This window comes from Nerophis lumbriciformis, linkage group LG11 (assembly GCF_033978685.3).
Source record: "Nerophis lumbriciformis linkage group LG11, RoL_Nlum_v2.1, whole genome shotgun sequence".
In the NCBI taxonomy this organism is placed as follows: domain Eukaryota; kingdom Metazoa; phylum Chordata; class Actinopteri; order Syngnathiformes; family Syngnathidae; genus Nerophis; species Nerophis lumbriciformis.
This window is the reverse complement of record NC_084558.2, coordinates 12919774-12925631: the sequence shown is the minus strand read 5'-3', so window position 1 is coordinate 12925631 and position 5858 is coordinate 12919774.

Sequence of the window (5858 nt, the reverse complement as noted above, 5' to 3'; positions counted from 1 at the left end):
CACATATTTTAATAACAAAAAAGAAGGCGGAGTTACTCCCACACCAGAGAATGGATTCTGGGATTTATGGATCTAAGAGCTGTTTCTTTCATCCATCCAAGGAGCCTATATTCATTATTTGTTTTAACTAAGGAAGCAATCACTGGTTGCAGTTACAACATAAGATGTGGATGAGAATAATTCAAATACATCCCAATATTACTGTATTGCTGGGAATTATTCTAAAATATTGACTCTATTTTTACTTTAGTTTTTATTGTTAACATTCCATAAATTGGTGCCATATTTCCATGCTTTTGACACTGACATCAATACTTTGAATTTTCTAAAAATAAGACTAAAAAACTTTGTAGCACAAGAGCATTTAAACAATACATTAAAATACACAGATTATATATGTATATGTTTATATGTGTATATATGTGTGTGCGCGCATATATATACATACATATATATGCATAAATACACATGTACATATATATATACACACCTATATATATATACATACATACACACACACATACATATACATACATGTATATATATATACACACACATGTATATATATATATATATATATATATATATATATATATATATATGTGTGTGTTTATACATACATATGTTTATATACATACATATGTATACATATCTACACATATGCATATACAAATATCATACTTGCCAACCCTCCCGGATTTTCCGGGAGACTCCCGAAATTTAGCGCCTCTCCCGAAAACCTCCCGAGACAAATTTTCTCCCGAAAATCTCCCGAAATTCAGGCGGACCTGGAGGCCACGCCCCCTCCAGCTCCAAGCGGACCTGGAGGGTCTGCATGGAGCAATGTTGTTGTAATATATTGAGTTGGAGGCAATAAACAGGCGAGGGGATGAAGTACGTCTCTTTACTGTAGACTTCAGAACAGACTCACACACTTGACGTCAGGTGCGCAACACCACGTAAATCGTTGGCCAACCAAAAAGTAACCCCAGTACGCTATAGCCAACATTCACCAGGAGATGGCAACAGACAAACATAGATCACTCTATTACATTCCTCCCCTTTTAGAATTGTAGAAGTTACTCAAAATAAATAAACAACCCAACCAAAAAATGCAGCAGCTCAATTAAAAAACTGTACTTAAGCCACATTCTTTCTTTTTTTTTAGTACTGAACTCTTAACCCTCATTTGTAAACAATAACATGCTTATTATACAAACAGTATTTGTACATCTTTAACACAGATTTTTATACTGTCTTCAGAGATTCAGTTTTTTTGGTGGTACTCGAAACCTTTCTGGGTACCTGCTGATCACTGGTGGGGTTTTTGTTGTGGGTGATCTGGGTTCTGATGATGGCAACTCAGCAGCCCTTGAATCTGGTTCAATGATGAGACTAGTTTGTGTCTGACTCACTGATGGTCCTGGTGATGGAACTGAAACAGCACTTACCAGTTGTACTGATGGCACATTTTCTGCAACTGGTGGAGACTAGATAACTGGCAGTCTCTCCATGTTTTCTCGCCATAGTAACATGTGATCCACATGCACTGTGCGCTGTCTCTGTCCCTCTTGATATATATATATATATATATATATATATATATATATATATATATATATATATATATATATATATATATATATATATATATATATATATATATATGTATGTGTGGGGAAAAAAAATCACAAGACTATTTCATCTCTACAGGCCTGTTTCATGAGGGGGGGTACCCTCAATCGTCAGGAGATTTTAATGGGAGCATTCGCATACCATGGTTTATATAGGGCACAGAGTGGGTGGGTACAGACTGGCCTAGGGGCATGGTGATTGGCTCATGTGTTACCTAGGAGGTGTTTCCGTCTATGGCGGCATGTTGTTACAATTTCGCTGCGCTTGTTGAGGGATGACAGGTCTGGACGGTAAATAATAAACAGTTTCTCTTTCAAGCATAGGTTGCATCTTTTATTACCACTATTGTAAGGTGTGCTGGATGCAAGAATTTGCCATGTTATTGAATATTCAACATTATTGTCTTTGAGGTCCCAAATGTGTTTGCTGAGTTCTGTGGTATTTCGCAGGTTTTTGTTCCTGAAAGAAGCTTTGTGGTTGTTCCATCTGGTTTTGAATTCACCCTCGGTTAATCCTACATATGTGTCGGATGTGTTAATGTCCTTGCGTATTACCTTAGATCGGTAGACAACTGATGTTTGTAAGCACCCCCCGTTGAGAGGGCAATCAGGTTTCTTTCGACAGTTACATGCTTTGTTGGTTTTGGAGTCGTTCTGACTGGGGGTCGACGGCTCATTTGCGAAATACCACAGAACTCAGCAAACACATTTGGGACCTCAAAGACAATAATGTTGAATATTCAATAACATGGCAAATTCCTGCATCCAGCACACCTTACAATAGTGGTAATAAAAGATGCAACCTATGCTTGAAAGAGAAACTGTTTATTATTTACCGTCCAGACCTGTCATCCCTCAACAAGCGCAGCGAAATTGTAACAACATGCCGCCATAGACGGAAACACCTCCTAGGTAACACATGAGCCAATCACCACGCCCCTAGGCCAGCCTGTACCCACCCACTCTGTGCCCTATATAAACCATGGTATGCGAATGCTCCCATTAAAATCTCCTGACGATTGAGGGTACCCCCCCTCATGAAACAGGCCTGTAGAGATGAAATAGTCTTGTGATTTTTTTTCCCCACACATACATATATTGCGCTCTACTACGGTATCGAGCACTATTTTTTGGATAACCTTATTAAGACATATACTCTGCTCCAAATTGACATTTGTTGAGCACTGTACGACGATCAGAAATGGAAAAATTCAACATCGACTACTCCACGAAGAACATTCCCATACCCGCGCAGAATGACTACAAGCTAAGGCTCATAGAAAAGACGGAACACTTCCTAAGAAGGATGCGGTGGAAAGCACATTTTTCCTCCACCCTGAAACAAAAGGAATGCAAAAGGAAACTTACGGATTCAAATCTACCAAGAACCCACCCACAGTTGAGGAACTAAAGGATTTTGAGAACGACATGCTCAAAATGATACAATCAGTCAAATTCAAGCCAATCCGCAACCCACTCCTCACCAAGCTGAAAAATGACAAGGAGCGCATCAAGAAAGTAAACAACCTCATCATAGCTGCCGATAAAACCACAAACTTCTACAGAATGGACATACCAGAACACCACACCTTACTGGACAGAAGCATCACCAAATCATACAAAAAAGCGCAACCCAATACCTTACAGAACATCCACCTGGAAAATAAAAGGATCGCGGCTGAACTGGACATTGAGGACAGGGTGGACGCCACAGCCAACAAGGAAGCCTTCATCACATTGAAGGATCACAAACCCAACTTCGCAAATAACCCAACATGCCGACTAATAAACCCAACTAAATCTGAAATAGGAAAAATCAGCAAAATAATCCTGGACAGAGTCAACACAAAAATCAAGGACAAAACACCACTCAACCAATGGAGAAATACAGCAGCAGTAATCAAATGGTTCAACAACATCCAAGACAAACAACAGCACAACTTTATCTCCTTTGATATCGAGGAATTTTACCCTTCCATCACGCAAGACCTACTGACTCAAGCACTAGACTTCGCCTCAGACTACGACTCAATCACAGGCAACGAAAGAAACATCATCATCCACGCAAAAAACTCCATTCTCATCCACAACAATACACCATGGCAAAAAAAGAACAATGCAACATTTGACGTCACTATGGGAAGTTTTGACGGAGCAGAAACGTGTGAACTCGTTGGGAGTTTCCTCCTCTCCCAGCTCGCTAGCCTCAATCTGAACCTTGGTATTTACCGTGATGACGGACTGGCAGTGTGTCGCGCCTCGCCAAGGAGCAGCGAGAATACCAAGAAGCGCATATGCCAAATTTTCAAAGAGAACGGCCTACGGATCACGATTGAAGCCAACAAGCAAACCGTCAACTTCCTTGACGTCACTTTCAACCTGAGAAATAACAGCTACCAACCATTCACGAAACCCAACACAACACTCCAATACGTGCACCATGACAGCAACCATCCACCCACCACCACGAAAAGAATACCTACCGGAATCAATAAAAGGCTATCGATGCTGTCATCTAGCAAAGCTGAATTTGACCAAGCAACCCCCCCGTACCAAAAAGCCCTTGATGAAAGCGGATACAATTTCACCCTCACCTATGAACCCACGCCAGGAAACCAGCCAAAAAAGAACAGAAAACGAAGCGGCATCATCTGGTACAACCCCCCATACAGCAAAAACGTCTCAACGAACATTGGACACAAATTCCTCAATCTGATTGACAAACACTTTCCCAAAGACAACAACCTAAGAAAAGTATTCAACAAGAACAACATCAAATTGAGCTACAGCTGCATGAACAATATACGACAAATCATCTCAAACCACAACAAAACAATTGCAAATGAGCCGTCGACCCCCAGTCAGAATGACTCCAAAACCAACAAAGCATGTAACTGTCGAAAGAAACCTGATTGCCCTCTCAACGGGGGGTGCTTACAAACATCAGTTGTCTACCAATCTAAGGTAATACGCAAGGACATTAACACATCCGACACATATGTAGGATTAACCGAGGGTGAATTCAAAACCAGATGGAACAACCACAAAGCTTCTTTCAGGAACAAAAACCTGCGAAATACCACAGAACTCAGCAAACACATTTGGGACCTCAAAGACAATAATGTTGAATATTCAATAACATGGCAAATTCTTGCATCCAGCACACCTTACAATAGTGGTAATAAAAGATGCAACCTATGCTTGAAAGAGAAACTGTTTATTATTTACCGTCCAGACCTGTCATCCCTCAACAAGCGCAGCGAAATTGTAACAACATGCCGCCATAGACGGAAACACCTCCTAGGTAACACATGAGCCAATCACCACGCCCCTAGGCCAGCCTGTACCCACCCACTCTGTGCCCTATATAAACCATGGTATGCGAATGCTCCCATTAAAATCTCCTGACGATTGAGGGTACCCCCCCTCATGAAACAGGCCTGTAGAGATGAAATAGTCTTGTGATTTTTTTTCCCCACACATACATATATTGCGCTCTACTACGGTATCGAGCACTATTTTTTGGATAACCTTATTAAGACATATATATATATATATATATATATATATATATATATATATATATATATATATATAAAAACAACAATGCTCGCGCCGGAGGAGCCGTGAACGACCGCAGGGCCTCAACCTTAGGTACACCTGCAGACTGCAGCACGGATTTCATATTTCATTCATTCACAACTCCTCCAACACGAACACCACTGTTCCCGCACTTATAAGTAAAGGTAAGACCATAATAACGTTTTTTTTATGAAATGTGCTTTTTTGTGTGCTACAGTTTGTATGTGTAAAGTTAAAGTTAAGTTAAAGTACCAATGATTGTCACACACATGAGGTGTGGTGAAATGTGTCCTCTGCATTTGACCCATCCCTTGTTCACCCCCTGGGAGGTGAGGGGAGCAGTGGGTAGCAGCGGCGCCGCGCCCGGGAATCATTTTTGGTGATTTAACCCCCAATTCCAACCCTTGATGCTGAGTGCCAAGCAGGGAAGAATGCTGGTATGAGCTTTTAAACATAACCCGTTAACTGCTGCCAATCAAATGGTGAATAGGATACTCTTTAGGGTTCATATGTTTGTAAATCTGACTGTGATGAAGTCAGTGCCTCACCAGCCATCAACCTCACCGCACGTCACTGCTGTATATATATATATGAAATACTTGACTTGGTGAATTCTAGCTATAAATATACTCCTCCCCTCTT